Source organism: Thrips palmi, unplaced genomic scaffold (assembly GCF_012932325.1).
Source record: "Thrips palmi isolate BJ-2018 unplaced genomic scaffold, TpBJ-2018v1 HiC_scaffold_4, whole genome shotgun sequence".
Taxonomy (NCBI): domain Eukaryota; kingdom Metazoa; phylum Arthropoda; class Insecta; order Thysanoptera; family Thripidae; genus Thrips; species Thrips palmi.
The window spans coordinates 4,219,974-4,236,326 of NW_023144631.1; the positions used below are offsets into that span (position 1 = coordinate 4,219,974).

Below are 16,353 nucleotides of genomic sequence, written 5' to 3' on the forward strand. Positions count from 1 at the left end.
TAGTATTGACCCACGCAAGGACACGCAGGTCCGCCAATTGAAAACCCCGACTCCTCCTCCTTCGTCACGGTCGCCATTCCGGAGCCAGCGATCGATCGATCCATCACACTCGCCCGGCTGATTTTCATTCTCTCACCGACCCGCCGGAAGCGAGAACGGGCTTCGGGTTTTCGTCGTTGGGACCTCGGAACCCAAAATGCAAATGGCCCCTCCGTCGGCCCGATTCGAGGCGGCGCGGCGGCCGGACGGCCCGGACGCCACTTGCCCGATAAATGTCGCCACCCGCATCCTGCCTGGAAATGCCCCCCTCCCTTTCCACTCCACTGGCCGTCGTGCCGGAGCAGAAGGCACAGAGCCTTACTTCCTTCGATACGCAAAGTAGCTTGCCTCATTCTGCAGATAAGCCCCAGAGTGCTCCGAGCGAGGCGGCCGTGCACGGCCCGTCGGAAGGCGAGTGTACTTACACGACCACGACGAGGACGAGGGCCAAAGCGCGTTATCGCCCGCCTGGAAATAGTCCAGCCGGAGTGGCCAGGCGCCGTTCAGCCTTCCAGTGCCCTGCCAGGTGGTGGGGCGCTCCCTCGCACCCCTACGAAAGCCCCCTGCGTGCGAGGGAGACGGGCCATGAGGCCTGGCCGAGGCCTGGCGCCACTCGCGGCCGCGGGGCCGCGGGGCACTGACATGACTGACTGATAGGGAGCGCGCCGCGTTGCGTGTGTGCGTACGTGTGCGGCGGCGTGGTGCAGCCATGCGCAGCCTCGAGCCAAACAAGGCACCCTCGCAACGGCCGCCGCCCAGCCTGCTTTTCGGACAGCCCCTCGTCAAGCGACGCACAGGTCAAAATTCAAGAGTCCAGAGTCGCTAAATGGGGCTCGAACCGAACGCGTGACGTCACCAATAGGTGAGCGATGGCCGACAACGGGCTGTTTTACCCTTTGCTCATACATCCGCCGCTGCAGACACGATATTGCCTCTCTAATTTGCCAAAACGCTGTGACGGTCTCGAGTGAGGCTGCGCTGCAATGCGCTGCACCGGGCCGATAACGCTGTTGACGCTCGGGCGATCTAACCTGACCGACCCTTCCATTGAGAGGGCTGGACTCGGTTTCTCACACTGGAGCGCCGGTCGCGCCGGCCGAGTGGTGAGTGCGGCTGAGTGCCGATGCCGTGGACACACTGTGGACACCGCGCTGCTACCACTCAGCTCTTCGCTTATCGCCGCTTTACTGCCGCTGTTGCTGCTATCCCCGCGGCTAATGGTCATTTAGCCTCACTTTTGTTTCTGCCTGCTGCCCGGAGCGAGTTCGAGTTCGAGTTCGAGTTCCCGCCCGACCGGAACGCCCAGCGGGCCAGGCGAGCGCCCTCGGCCGGGGCAGCGTTCATGAGAAAATTGAATCGGCCGTTTGCATTAGGCCCGGCCAATGCCGAAGCACTGAAGCAGCGAAGCAGTGATACGAGGCGGCATTTGCATTATCGCGGGGATTATCGCGAATCCACATCGGCACTCTGGACCGGCCGGCCCGGTGGCGGCGCGGGCAGGAGGGCAGGGGCAGGGCGGACCCTGATGGCCAACTTTTTCATACTTTTGGAAACGCCGGCCCTTCCGCAGAGACGGCGGATCGCAGGGGGATCACATGTCACTTTCGCGCGCGGTGACTCAGCCTCGCCTTATCGGCCATCTAGGAGAGGCAACGCTGCTTTCATGCGTCTGTCTCTCTCCCTCCTCAATCATTCCCCTTTCCCGGATTGGGTCAGTTTATGTCGGCCATCACATCACCGCATGTCAGGTTTAGGCACTTCGCGGAATCAATTGCCGTCGAATGTTTGCCTCTCACGCACCAAACAACATCAACGCCGCCATCCCGGCCATCCCGGCCATCTCGGACCGGACGCTCCATTCAGCGAGCGCGGCGGCAACAGAGTGGCCAACCTCGGAATGTCGTTCATTTCGTGTGCCAACCTCTTAAAAACTTTTAGCACGCAAGGGGAGTGTGTATGCGTCGACGTGCTGTGTTTATATCAAACGCAAATATCACACGAACAGGCTGTGTGTGTAACTCTGATTCTTAGAGCAGTCAGTCCTGCTAAACAACCCCCACGACATTCGTGTGAAGTAAGCCCGGCATTGCATCTGCACGCTGTCTGTCTGTCTGTCTGTCTGTCTGTCTGTCTGTCTGTCCGTCTGCCCGCGTCGTCCACCACTCCATTAGGGGACCAATTTGGAATCCTCCTATAAGTAATGCCGCTCGCTTGCGACAGAGACAAGTAAAAGGAGCAATCTGTCTTCCCGAGAACATGGTCAAAATATTTTAACTCTTTCTTCCCGTCTCTCCGTCTCTCTCGCGACCCACACCCCTTCCCCTTTTACCCTCGCAGCGGGACTTGCTTTCTTTGTTTGCTTTATTTCGCCAAGCGTTTGAGTTGAGCCGTGCGTCGTCGTCTGAGCTCCCTTTTTTCCGCCGTCCGGGAGGTTGGCAGTACTTGTACACTTTACCAATTCCATACAGTCCGGCCATGCGAACAGACGCCTTAAACGCGCTGGCCGTGGACGTGCAGCGGTGCAGCAGAGCGGCGGCGCTGGCGGCGCGCAGATAGACTCGATCCAAATTCAAGCCGTTCCGTTCCGTTGCCCGGTTCCGCCCCCTGCCGTGTCCAGCCAAGCGTCCCCTGGCGCCGCCGCCGTCGGGCCGCAGGCCAGGCGTCACCGAGCGTCGCGACGCCGTGACGTCCAGCCGGCGGGCTGGCCGGCATGATGGCATGGCCACACGGCCGCCATAGGCACCGCCAGGCCGGCGCCGGCGCCGGGCACTGGAGCGTGTAGGTCCGGCGTCGGGCCGTCGGGACGGCGTCGGCGGGGGAGGAGGCCGCCGGCGTCGCCCCTCCCACATGCACCACCTGTTGCTCACGACGTCGCCGGTGTAGGCACGCGAAGGGGACATTAGCGCGCTGCCGATGCGGAAAGGAGGCGCGGCGGCATTATCAGTCGGAAAGAAATGACCGGCGATACTCCGCGCCCAAGTGGCTTCTGATGGTGGCTTGCGGGGTGGTCCGTTGCGCGTGGAGTAGCGCCGGTACGCACTGTCTGCTGTGGGAAAAGTGAGATGGCGTCGCAGAGACTCTGTGACTCGCAGTGGTGGCCGTCTTCAGACGGCCCTTTTACGCGGTGTATCGACGCGCGGAGAGCCACTCTTTTTTCTGCCACTTATACGCCATCACAATGAGTGGGGTCCAATTTGTAATGCGGACTCGCGGACGGCCTCCTGCAACATTTCACTGCGCTCCGAACTGCGCTCGGGCGTAACTGCAGTCAGGTGCATTGCGCGGTTGCGCGCCGAGCCGGACTACTTAGACTGCAAATACTAATAAAAACGTGGCGAGTGCTGTAGTGGCGCCGTCGGCCCGCCAGCCGTGCCGGTCCAACCCCTTTATGGTTCTAGCCGACGGACGGACGGACGGACAGGAGGGCAGCGACCGAGACGGCTTTTATTCGTCATTTGTTCGGTCAGGTTGGGTTTGAACGCAACTAACGCCGCGTTCGCAGCGCCAGCCATGATGCCCAAAGAACGAAATAAAGAGCCGCTTTTTGAATCTCCCGGGCCGCCGGTCGTAATGCATCCGAGCTTGAGAGAAGATCCAAGTTCTCTCTGCTTTATTTGGGCCCCGCTCGCGCCCATTTGGCCGGCCTCCTCCGATAAGGCGGCAGCGCGGTGCAGCGCGGCTCGGCGTGAAGCGCCTTTCGCGATACTGAAGCTCCGCCCGTCTTTGGCCGCTCGGACCGGACGCTTCGTTTTTACTGGCCGCGCGGACGGTGAGGGGGCAAGCCGAGGCAAGCCGAGGCAAGGGGGGAAGCACTTAGCGGCACTCAAACATTAAAAATTTACACGCGCTCTCGGCTGGCCGGCTCTGACTGCCCCGCTTGCAAGCCGTTCGGGATGTATTTGCCGCGTCCGGGATTTCATCGCGTCCAGTACATAGGCTGTTCCCGAATAGGTTAGGTTAGACAGTGCTCTGTCGCTGTCTCAGTCAGAGGGCGTTCCGCACAGCGAAGGCGAGTATGTAGGACTTTTTAGGTTAGGTAAGGTTAGGTATGGTTAGGTTGGCAGGAGCTACATGCCATCGATTTGTAGTCGATGTAACCGCGCCCGGCGTGTCGCTGCCCTTGGCGCTGCCGCTCCCACAGTGGCGCCGCGGCGCTCTGGGCGCCGGCAGCGCGGTGCCCTGGCGGTGCCTGCTGAGACATAAATGCGGCATCGGAGAGGAGTCGGAGTAGAGTGGCCAGCCTGGGCCAGCCCCCCACGTCGCGCCGGGGCGCCGCGCCGCGCGCCGCCACAGCGTTCACAGAGTGGCGTGCCGCATTAGAGGAGAACCAAAAAAAAGAAAGCAAAGTCCAAATTATTAATGGTACCGATCATATTCGTCGGACTCTTAACGAGCACGCGGATTCGCTAAAAGCGCTCGCAGAGTCTCGCAAGAGCATGAGCGCCCCGGTGTGCGTCTGCGCTGCATTCGGCTCCCATCACACACGCGGCTATAAATTGTACCGAAGGGCGGGTCTCGTTATCCTGTACAGCCTGATTCCGAGCAGTGACGCTCTGTCTCTCTCGCATCCATGGCGCGTTCCGGGCGCGTGCGAGAGAGACAGAGCGCCGATGCTTGCCGAGGAACACGCGGAGGATAAAGCCCTTTAATGAGCCGGGCTTCTATCATTCACTATTATTCATAACCCATATCAAACCACTCCACTGTCTGCGAGGGGTAAATCAAAGTGCAATAAAAAGCAGAGGGCCCCCTCTGCCGCTCCTCCACACACGCAAGTTAATTTTAAATATGGCGCCCACAAATCAGAGCCCCTCTAAATGAGCGGGAGGTGCTCACTAAAATGGCAATGGCGCGTGCCAACTTTGGGCGGGGAAAGTACTCGGTGACGCAAATAATGTGGTGATTGACGGTGAGGTGGCCAGTCATGTCGTCATCGTGCGCGAATTTCATTTTCAGTGGTGGGCCGGACCGACCACTACACCGTGTGGGAAGCACCGCCTTGCCTGGACCCTCGGACGCGGGCTATCTAAAGTACAACTCAAAGACTCACAGCACGCACAGCGCACAACCCAGACGAATAAGAAGTTTATTTTTCGGGGCGTCCGCTGGTTGTGTCGGGTCGCTGTGATACTAAAGATAGCGACGGATGGACTTTTCGGAGCCGACGCAATAATGTATGGTAGTCACAATGTTGCGGAACTGCAGACGAGCGGTCCTTCTTGGCATTCGCGTTCGCTCGTCTCCGAAGTTTGGAAACGGCTCGGGGAACGATCATCGGAGTAGTCCTGCCTCAGACACCCTCGGACTGCCAGGACGAGGTGGACTGTCCCGCCGATGTATCTACTGTCTCTGTCTGCTCGTGGAGAGAAGTACAGTATAGTACAGTAGTACAGCACGAATGGAGCCATCCTGGCGGCCTGGCGCGCCGCGACGGAGACCCGCGCGCCGCGCCAGCAGTGATGCCTACGGCGGCAGCCTGCCGATGACTCATCCCGGCCACAAGGTCTCCTATACCCATGGCGCACGCGCGTCCCCCTCCCTATCGCCGCCCGGTTAGCTCAGTCGGTAGAGCGTGGGACTTTTAATCCTAAGGCCGAGGGTTCGAGCCCCTTACCGGGCGTTCTCTTTTTGCTTTCTCGATGCCCTCGGGCAGCCGCGGCCAGTTGGCGGGGAAGGATGCGTGGTCCGGGCGGCGTTCCCCGCTCGTTCCCGCGGTGTCCTGCGTCCTTTTTACTCCGGCCGTATCCGTTTCCGGTTGGAATGGCGACCGGGCCCACCGGGCCACTGCAAGGCGCTGTGAGGCGCCGGAAGTGCGTGTCGCCGCCTGGCTCCGGGCGGCTCCGGTCGTCATCGTGGCGCGGCGCAAAGAGCGGGTAATGAGCACGTGGGCGGGGCGGCGGGGCCTGCAAGTACACCGGATGTACTTCCAGTGTACTTCCAGTGCGACGTGCGGCGGTTTGCCCGGACCATGCCCGGCGCCGCGGCGAGCGCTTTCGCCGCTCTGTCTCTCTCGCACTCATAGGGCGTCCCGCGCAAGCGAGAGAGAGACAGAACGACGGGAAGCTCGAAGTCGCGGCCAGCTCGTAGTTTCTGCCAAGGTGGCGCTGCAGGCCGTTATGAGTGCTTGCAGTGCTGCGGTGCTGCGGAGCCCGTTCGCAGGTTCTCGGGTGTTTCCAGGAGTGTGGTGTGCCGTGCCGTGCTGCACTGCCAATGCACGGGGCCCAGCAGAGGGCGGGTGTGGTTGGGAGTGTACGGCGGTCGTGTCGATGGCGGACACTGCGGCGCGGCCCATGGATGGCGAACATAAATAGATTCATTAGCAAGCGAAGCAAGCGCCTGTCGTATGTATCCACGCGTACACGCCACGGCCTGCCGCGCCCCGCCGCGCGCCGCCGCGACCACAAGCACCATTGTGCAGTCAACGCGAGGGCACGGCGACGCTACCCGCGGCAGACACACGGCACAGGCACACGCCGGCGGGCGCGGGGACTCGAACCCGCGACGCCGCACCCGCGACACAACAGCAGCGCGGGGACGCGAGGTGTGCCGGCGAGCCGCAGCGCCGCCGCCGTCCAGGCGCCAGGCCGTCACGCCTGGTGGCCGCGCCTCCGCCGCAGAGCGATTCCGGCACTCGTCGCTCTGTCTCTCTCGCACGCCCCAACCGAACGCCGCCGGCCCCAGGAGTGCGAGAGAGACAGGGCGACGAAAGCGCCGTTCGGAATCAGCCTGCTGCAGTGCGACCGTGGCGACCGTGGTGGTGGCGGTCACGGCGGCGGCGTGCGAAGCGCCGCGGAGCCAGGCCGGCCAGGGCCTGGCGGCGTCCTCGCGGAATATAAAGTCGCTTCATGATGCCGGCCGCGTCTAGCACACTAGCACTGCCGGGCGTCGCTGAATCGGAATGCGCCGCGCCTGCCGCCGCGACGCGTCCCTATAGCGCCGGCCCAGCACTGGAAAACAAACGGACAAATAATGAAATATGTAATATTTGAGAACATTGCGCCGAGTGTGCGAAGCCAGCTGCGGAGCGAACGCCATAAGTGGCCACTGCACGTGGCTCGGCCAGGCCTTAGGGCCAGGCAGTGCGCGGCGCTTCGACCCCCTTCGTCTTCGTCCGGCCGGCCGGCAGTGTTTACACTTGGGCGTGGCCCTGCTGGCCCTGCACTCGGACACTGTGCTCGGACCGCAATCCGATATTGAGCAGATGGACGCTGCAGCTGTCGGGACTGCCGGGGTGGCGCACTAGACGGCCGCGCTGGCATTGCACATACGTCAGGCCTAAGTAGCTGTCATCGGGGCCATCCGCCGCATCTGGCGGGGGGAAAGAGTGTGAGGGGGCGAGGGAGAGAGCGCTAGCGCCACCAAGACGTCCAAGACGTTCGTGGCCGGAAGCAACAGCCCCCGCCAATTACAGGTTTCGGCCGCATTATCTTGGACGGAGGGACCCGCCCCAGGGTGCTGGGCTGGGAATGACACCCGCACTGTAGAACGCGTTTTGGGGGTTCAGAAAAGTCCCCCCGCCCCCCGCACGGCTAGATGTTCGCGGCGGGAGCCCAGCCCCAGCCCCGCCGCGGGGCCTGCGCCGCCACTCACTTGTTGGATGGAAAATAACTATTTTCGGATCGCGGGGGGAGGGGCATGCATGCTCTAGTGGCTGTGAGCATCTAAACGGCCGGCCAGAAGGAGAGGCGCTGCGTCGGACGGACGGACGGACAGACGGACCGAGAGACTCTGTTGCACACATCGCGTGCACGGCTGCACTTACTCTGTCCGCGCGGGCAGGCCGTGGCCAGGCCGTGGCCGTGGAGGCCGCGGAGGTCGCCGTGCAAAATAAATAAAGCAACTTTGACTTTGTCGGACTTTGTGTTGTCGGCCGCGCGGCTTGGCGGCTTGGCGCGGCGCGGCGCGGCGTGGGCGCCGTCAGAGTTACGGCAGGGATGTTACTCGCGGCCAGGACAGCGCACGGCACGAAACGCACGGCACGGCACGCACGGCAGTCGGACAACTCCTTCAGTCTCCGCTCACCACACTGCACTGCTTTCATCTCCAGTATTTGTCGCTATTTAGCCGTCATTTGAGTTCCCTTCCGAGCCGCGCGCGCGGCCTCACTGCTCGTCGCTACACTTTTGGAAAGCGAGATGGTCCGGCCGGCGCTCTTTGGCCGCGCCGCTTGTTACGCCGTAATTTCGTTTCACCTTGCCTCGCCCGCCTCGCCCTCCCAGATATTGAGTCTGTTTAATCGGTTGACGATTGATTAATGGCCGTCCGATCGTCTGCCGTCTCGTCTCTCCGCTCCCATTACGGACGCATCTCCGCGTGCAGCGCGGCAGCGCGGCGCTCTGGGGCACAATCATATTCAAATCGGGCGGCGCGGCCGGGGACACACTCGCCCTGTCTCTCTCGCTCTGATGGCAGAGCGCCCCCCCCCCCTCTCACTCTCTTCGAAAAACACACTCGCACACACACACACTCGCACACACACACACACACACACACACGAAATCATCGCGGGCAGGGGGATGGAAACTGTAGTCCGTCAGCAGGGGGATGGACATCGAAGTCCACTGCGCGGCTCGGGACAGATATGGCGTCACTTGGCGGTGGGACAGAGACAGAAAGCACTGCACCGCCGGCCGAAGTGGTGCAGGGCGTGATTCATAGTGCCGGAAGAAGTCCGGGAAGGAGGCGTGGGGCGCCAGGCCGCGGCCGGCGAGGCACCGTAAGACAAGCTATCCAAGGGGGCTCTCGGACACGGACGGGCGGCGCTCGGGGTGCACGGGGTGTCTCTGTGTCGTTAGGCCTGCACGACGGCGTGCTCCGTGTCGCCCCGATAACAGGCAGGTGGACACACATTCCGGCTCGATGACGCACTAGTGACGCACCAAGGGGAGTTCCCCGTGCCAGGGGCGTAGCTGGGTGTTAGTTTGAGGTGTATAAGGGGGGCAACCTCGCCCTTTCGGTCCTCCTTTGGATGTTAGGGTCATGGGTGCCAAAAGTAAGACAGAGGTGCCACATCCTGTGTTCATCATTTGGTCTTTCTCGTCGCGGCCCGGCAGCCTCTGGCTCGGCCTCTGGCTCGGCCTCTGGCCACGCGGTCCACGCAGTGAAGTCACCCCCTTGGGGTTGGCGTTGGCGGCGTTGCCGGCGCCAGCATTCAGGCCTTCAGGCCGACTCGAAAAATCTATGGCGTCGTTTGGTTGCGACGTGGGTCCGCACGGCCATTCCTCAGCGCGTCGCTCTGCGGCAGGGCGTCCCTCGCCTAGACGGCCTAGACGGCCGAGACGGCCGAGGCGTCGTCGACCAAATCGCCCACTTCCTGTCGGCCCTCATTGAGGGCTGCCTTTTTCTCGGTCGGTGAAAATATCGCGCTGATTCGCACTGCGCTGGGAGCCCCCCGCCCCGCCCCGTCCGCCCTGGGGTCCCGCTGTGGGGCGGCCCTCTGACGAGCCCCCTGGCGCCAAGCCCAGCGGGGCGGGGCGGGGCGGGGCGGACGGGACTCAGACGGACGCCGGGGGGCGGGCCGCAGTATCGGCGGCGGAGGATCACACACACACAGACACGCACACACACGCAGCGCCGATTATCAACTCTAATAGTGCGTAATGACCAAGGTTGCGTCGTCTGGGGGACCAGGACGGCGACTGCGGCGACGAGACGAGGACCCCACCGTGCCGGGTGGCGGCGCGGCGGCCGGCGGTGGCGCCCTGGCCTCGTCGCTGTCCTCCAGCCCCGGGGCGGCGGGGCCCCCGCGGCGTCCTGCGGATATCATGTATTATTGCAGTGGAGGGCTGGCTGTAATTTCGGGAGAAGTTTGTCTAAACCCTGTCATTGGTGGCGTCCCTGGCGTCCTGGAGGACAGACGGTCTGCCTGGCGGTCGCCGTCGCCATGGACGCACCATGTGCTCGTCGTCGGCGTCGTCGGCGTGCTCCGTTTCCCTTTGAGGAAACGCCAATTAGCCGTGGGGCCATTCCCGCGTTCCGAGGCTCGCCGTCGTGCGCCGCCGCTCTGCCCTCCCGCGTCCAAGAAGGCCGTCATCGAGCACGGCGAGCACAGCCCGCTGCAGGATGCTTTTGATACTTTCCCGGGAACCTCCGGCGACGCCGCGTTCTCGGCCCTCTCGGCGCGCTCGTTGTTCTCGGAGGTAAGGCCGTTGCCGTTGGTCGCGGAGTGGTGCTGTGGCGCTGGCGCTACGTGCCAAACTGCCGCTTTTTGTTTGTGTCGCTGCTGGCCCTGCTGGCCCCGCTGGCCCCGCTGGCACTCGAGAAGTGATCCCCTAATTGCGGGGCCGTCTCTCTTTCTCTCCCTGTCTCTGTCGCACTCGTTTGGCTGCCGCAGCGGTTCGGCGTTCGCCGCGTTCGGCGGTGTCGCCGTGCAGCGCGGCTTCCCGGTATTCCGTCGCGCTGAGCCTCGTCGGCGGTGCGAGAGCGAGACAGGCAGCGCCACTCGTCGACACCCGATGCCTCCGGGCCCGTCGTCGTGCCGTCGTCGCGTTGTAGGGCGAGTGCACCGTTACCCGGGATGACAAGTGCGACAAGTGCCGCGGACACGCGGACAGCCCATAAACACAAACACTTGACAGTAGCGGATTAGGAAACGACCCGTCAAAAATTGAAAGGATGTCGGGAGTTGAACCACGGTCCACTTGACTTGCCGAGCCGCGCTGCCGCGCTTAGGGCACGGTTGGAATTTTGTGCCAAGAGCTTCGCTGCTTGGCTGCTTGGCTGCTTGGCCGGGCTGCACTCTGCACGTCATCGACAGCCCGCTGCGGGCTGCTTCCGATGAGTTCGTCGCTCTGTCTCACTCGCACCGCCACGGGCGGGTCCGTGAGTGGGACAGAGCGACGACTGCCCTTGTTCGTAAGCAGCCCGCTGCAGCCAGCGCGGCGAGGGGCCGGCCAGGCCGGCCCGCCGAGGGGCACTTTGCAAAACGAGAAAACAAACACAAGTCCGAGACACGGCCGGCCGACTGGCCGCCGGGCTGCAAGCCGGGCTGCAAAGAGAGCAAAAATGGAAGTAGTTAGCGGAGGGTACGGGGCTAATTAGGCAGTGTAGCCGGCCGGGCCGGCCGGTCCAGAGTACCGACGAAAAATAACCCTTCATAACGAAACAGTTTCATCGCTCGGCGGAGAGGGCCTTTCGTTGCCCTGCCATCCGGTGCGAGAGGCTCAGGCGGTTCGGTTCGTTCGGTTCCTGGTTCCAACCCCACAGGATCACCACCGGTGCCGGCTGAAGTCCCGATCGGACGTGTGGTGGACACTGCTGCTGTAACAAGTCGTCGCTACGGACACGCTTCCGTTCCCAGCGAGTCCAAGCGGTCAGCCAGAGACGGGCACAGCGCACTCAGCGCAGGTCGAAACCGAAACCAAGTCCCGCGCGATTTCTCATGCCCCGGCCAGGCCGCCAGGCGCCAGCAGACTGATTCCGAGAGTCGTTTTCGTCGCTCTGCCCCCCTCGCACCTGCACGGGACGCCCCATGAGTGTGAGAGAGACAGAGCGCCGAAAACGACTCTCGGAATGAGTCTGCAGGCGCCAGCACCGCGACGACGGTCGACGACGCCGTGCTGGGCTGGCACGCGGCCACCGGGCCTCTGGGCCTCTGGGGCGAGCCGCTGACGCGCGCCGTGGACGCCATGACGCCCGTCAAGGAGCACGGCAGCACGGCGTGCTTCGCGGCGTGCTGCGCGCCGCCATTCATAAATCAGGTGTCTCTTTTTAGTGAAGGAGGCCGAGAAGTGCCTCGTTCCGATCGGCTTTACGGTGACCCGCGACTGATGGTGTTGTGCGGCCCGCCAGGCCCGCCATGGCGACGGCCCCGCTGGGACCCATGGGCCGCCACTTCCCGCGATGCCCTGGCGATGCCCAATAGAATTACGATTCTGTATTTTCGGCGGGAGGGGGGAGGGGAGGGGGTTGCGGGGGTTAAAAGGCGTGCCACTCGGACGGAGCGGCACTCGCGGAGATAAGATACTCAAGTTATACGTGCTCACCTCCTCGCCCCTTCGCCGCTGCAGCCTCCCTAAGAGACTAAGAGCCCCCCGACCCGCTCTCCGTTTTAAAGCATTTCTCGATATCTCGAGCTCTTTTCTTTATTTTGCCGGTCCGGCCGCGTCGCCGCGTCGTGCCCTTTTTATTTGTTGTTGTTGTTTCTCTGCCTCCACGGCTGCAGCCCCGGCCGCTCGGCCCCGCTCGGCCCCGCTCGGCCCCGCCACGACGGCGACGTCTCTCTCGCGTGTTGTCCGCGGCATTCAGCCGCTAAGTAGGGAAGAACAAACCGACGCGTTTTTGAGGAGCTTGGCGCACCGCGACCTCGTGGAGGGGGAGGAGAAGTTGGCGTTTGAGATTTGGGCGGAAATCGCGCAATGTCACTGCATGCATCTCGGAGGTGAGCGTTCTCGTTCGCGAGGTCTTTGCATCTGCTCAGCATGCTCGCGGTTTACTGTAGCCCTTGAATCGAATCCAGGGATTGAAGTTCCGTGTTCGCCTCAAAGTGCGCCAGATAGGCCGAAAGGGACTCGCAGCTTCGCGTCGGCAAGAGGAGGCTGACAGACACTCAAAGTCTGAACAATTTTCCGCGATGAAAGGGGGATCACCGAGCTCCATCGGCTTCTGAACCGAGGTTTGCTTTGTCTCTCTCGCTCTCATGGGGCGTTCCGTTCCGTCGGTGTCTGAGAGACAAAACACGGTGCGCGTTCGTCGCTCATCGCTGCAGGCGTGCGTAGGGCGTGGCGCAGGGCGTGCGCAGGGCGTGCGTAGGGCGTGCGTAGGGCGTGGTGCCCCGGCGGGGTCGCGGGGAAAGGTCTGCGCACTCCCACGACGCCAGGACGGCCACCGCGAGCAGCAGGAGCAGCAGGTGAGTCACGGACGCCACGGAGGCCACGGAGGCAGGCGTGATGGCCGTGCCAGCCGCGCACATGCACAATGCGACGGTCGTAAAGCCACTCGCATGCTCCGCGCATCCCCAGCGGGGCCTCGCGGCGCTACGCGGCGCGCCTAGCCGGGCGTGATGGCATGGGTGCGGCCCTGAGGACTTCTTGGCTGAGCTGCTGATACGTTCAGCGCCTGCCTGGGATCGAACCGGCGGCCTGCCGCTCAGCAATGCAACACACTGACCCTCCGTGAAGCCAAGCCGCTGCTGCCGTTCGAGACGCACGACGGCGGCGGTGCGGCTTTTGTCGCTCCGTCTCTCTCGCACCCGAGCGTGCCGCAGGGTCCGCAAGGGTGGGAGGGAGACGGAGCGACGAAAGGAGGCGCTTATCGGCGCGTCGCCGCGTCACATCACGCAACAGAATCGAAAGTGCGGCTCGGCGCGCTGCTCCTGGTGGCGGGGCGGGGCGGGGCGGGGCGGGATGGCTCAAAGCGTCGCGCAATCTTATCACCCTTATCGGCCATATCGGCGTCCCTGCCGCTAATAATGGCCCGCGGACGGCATGGTGCAACATTGTGTCAAGTTGCGGGTCGTTGTCGTCGGCGTCGTCATCGTCGTCATCGACGCGCAGTGCGACGCGGCGCCGCAACCAGTGGCGTGCCGCGTAACCGAACCGTCGTCGCGAGGGAACCTGAACGCACGACGAACGGCGGCACGGCGGCGCCCTTCGCCTTGGCGGCCGGGCCCGCCTTTGGCGCCCCCTAAACCACCGTCTCGCTCGGACCCTGGCAGGGCGCCTGAGTGCGAGGGAGACAGCGCGTTGAACAACTGCTCGAAACGAGCCTGCTGGTGTTTGGACGCTGTATACAGTGCAGGCGCCACGGCGCCACAGGCCGCGTTGAGGCGCCGGGGCCGCCGGGGCCGAGAAGATCGCCGCCCTGCCGGCTTGTTGTTCTCACACGGGGGTGTTAGGCGTGGCCGGGAGTCAATCACAATCACCGCACAGTGCAGGGCCGCAGGCGGCAGGACGGGTACTCACACGCACACACTCACACACACGCACACAGACGGCGCCGACATTAACTTCCTGCTGTTCGGGGGCGCCGCCCCTACCGACAAACACAGACACACACTACACTCACACACACACACACACAAACCTTTGGACTGGTGATAGCGCCGTCCAGCCGGAGGATGAAGGCGCCCTGCATGCCCTGCAGCTCCCAGGGCACAAGTGCACAAGTGCACAAGAGTACATGTGCATAAAAGAGTCAAAGGGAGAGGGGAAACATTTTGCATTGCGGGGCGCGTGATTATTTTTTGCGTCGGTCGAAGACTTGCCTAAAGACGTCGTTTGGCCGTGTGGTATTCTTTCTTGGTTTAGTACCGAGAAATACCCCGCGCTGCTGCCAATACCCCCTCTCCCTGCCAGGCGCCCCGCCCCGCCCCGCCCCGCTGGCTGGAAGATTGCCGACGACTGCTATTAGCGGGGAATGCTCGCCGGGTAGGGACATAATGGGAGACCCAAACGCCGTGCGGCAAGCGCGGCGAGCAGCCAAGCAGCCAACCACGCAGGCAGGCATAGTCGCCTTCCAGAAAGCTCAGCCCTTCGGGAGTGCCGACGCTAGGCCGACGCTAGGCCGAAGCCTGCGCTGGGAAAATAGAAAACACCCGCTTTCTCAGTGCAGCGCCTCGACGCGCGCGCGCGCGGCTCCGCGACACCAGGCCTACCCTCGCCGGGTTCCTTCAAAGGTGGATCCAGAGACGGGTGCAGGATGTGTGTTTTTCAAAATTTTCCTACTTACCGAGGCAAAGTGCGAGTTCTTGCCTCCCTGCAGGGCGGGCGGGCGGCTTTCAGGGGGAAGCCCCCCCCCCCGATCCGCGCCTGGGGTCAGTGTGCCGCGCGATGGCGGCGCCGATACGGTCGCCATGGCAACCAGTGCCGCTCGGCGGGGCAGGCGTGCCAGCCGCGGGAATTTTCGAACGTCTTTTTGGCCGGCCGGCCGTTGAACCCCAACCCCGCCTCGCGGCCAGCCACGGCCAGCACGACCAGCCAGCCCGATAAGGGGAGCGCTCTGTCGCCAAAAACGCTGCGGCAATGTAAACAGAGCCGAGGCCCATCCCTAGGCCCGGCGGGCCCCGCCGAAGATAAGAGGTGCAAATAGTGTTGACCTCGCTCCCGAAAGGACCGAAAGGACCGAAAGGTGCGGACGAGGACAAATTTCCCGAGCGTGTCTGCAAACACGGATGACGCTGCTGTGTGCGTGTGTGTGTGTGTGTGTGTGTGTGTGTGTGTGTGCACGTGGGACGGAAACACGGCGACCCGAAAAAAATACTTACACTTCCAGAAAACAGCGGCGCGCTGCTCGATTGTTTCTTCAAATTATTTATTCGGATTAAAGTCCGAGGGAGGCGCCTCGTCGTCGGGATGTCGGGTTGCAGCTGCTCCATTCGGCGGCCGAGGACGGCGCCGCGGCGCGTGCGGCCGGCTCACCTGGCCTCACCTGGCCGCCAGCGCCGGAGTCGCTTTCGCCGCTGTCTCTCTCGCACTCATGGGGCGATATACGCGAGATGTAGACAGAGCGACGAAAACGACCCTCGGAATCAGCCTGCAGCAGCTGCGTCTGCTGCCGCCATCGGCCGCCGGGCCGTCGCCTTAGCGCCGTGCGCGCCGTGCCGAGGAAATCATAATCAAACTGCCTCCCTCATCGCATCGGGCCTCGGGCCGGTGTCGACCAGCCGAGTCTACCGCAGGAAGAGGAACCCGGAGGGGGCCAGCCGTGGGGCCTGCCGTGGGCCAGCCGACCACCCGGCGTCTGCTCACACACACACTTACACACACACATATACACATACACACACACACACGCACGCGCGCGCGCGCGCGCGCACGTCTTTTGTCTCTCTCCATCTCGATGTGGCCACGATGTGGCCGCCTGAGGTGCGACGGAGACAAAAGGTGCAGCCACCTCTGCGCTCGCCCACCATTCATTCGGAGCCCGGAGTGAGAGAGAGGAGACAGTGAGACGATGAAGAGATGAGAAATTGATCAGGTGCTCTATAAAACACACACACTTGATCGAGAGAGAGAGAGAGCGTGTATGCGTGTGTGTGTGTGTGTGTGTGTGTGTGTGTGTGTGTGTGTGTGGTCATGTGGTGCGTGCGCGCGTAGGCCTCATCGTTATGGCTTAATTAGTTTGGTCTAAATAAGTCAAGGCGGCCCTTGATCGGGCCGAGTGTAACAGTGTACGTACGCAACATGGAGCCGCGCAGCGACCCATAATTGTCCCTTGTAATTTTAAGCGGTGGCCAGGGAATGCACTGACGGACGGTGTTGACGGTTTCGGTTTGGCGCATCCTGGTCGATGATGATAAATGTTAGAGTTCGCCGATTTGTCAAAGGACCCTTTTAAAACTGGTCCCGGTGAAGCAGGCGGCTATCCGGCCTCGCC

The 16,353-nt window shown here is 62.9% G+C and overlaps 1 non-coding gene across 1 annotated transcript; it reads left to right on the top strand.

Moving 5' to 3' along the window:
• The first annotated feature begins 5,586 nt into the window (after window positions 1–5,586).
• Window positions 5,587–5,659, top strand: Trnak-uuu. The gene has a single exon. It is a non-coding gene; the product is annotated as a tRNA-Lys (tRNA).
• The last annotated feature ends 10,694 nt before the right edge of the window (window positions 5,660–16,353 follow it).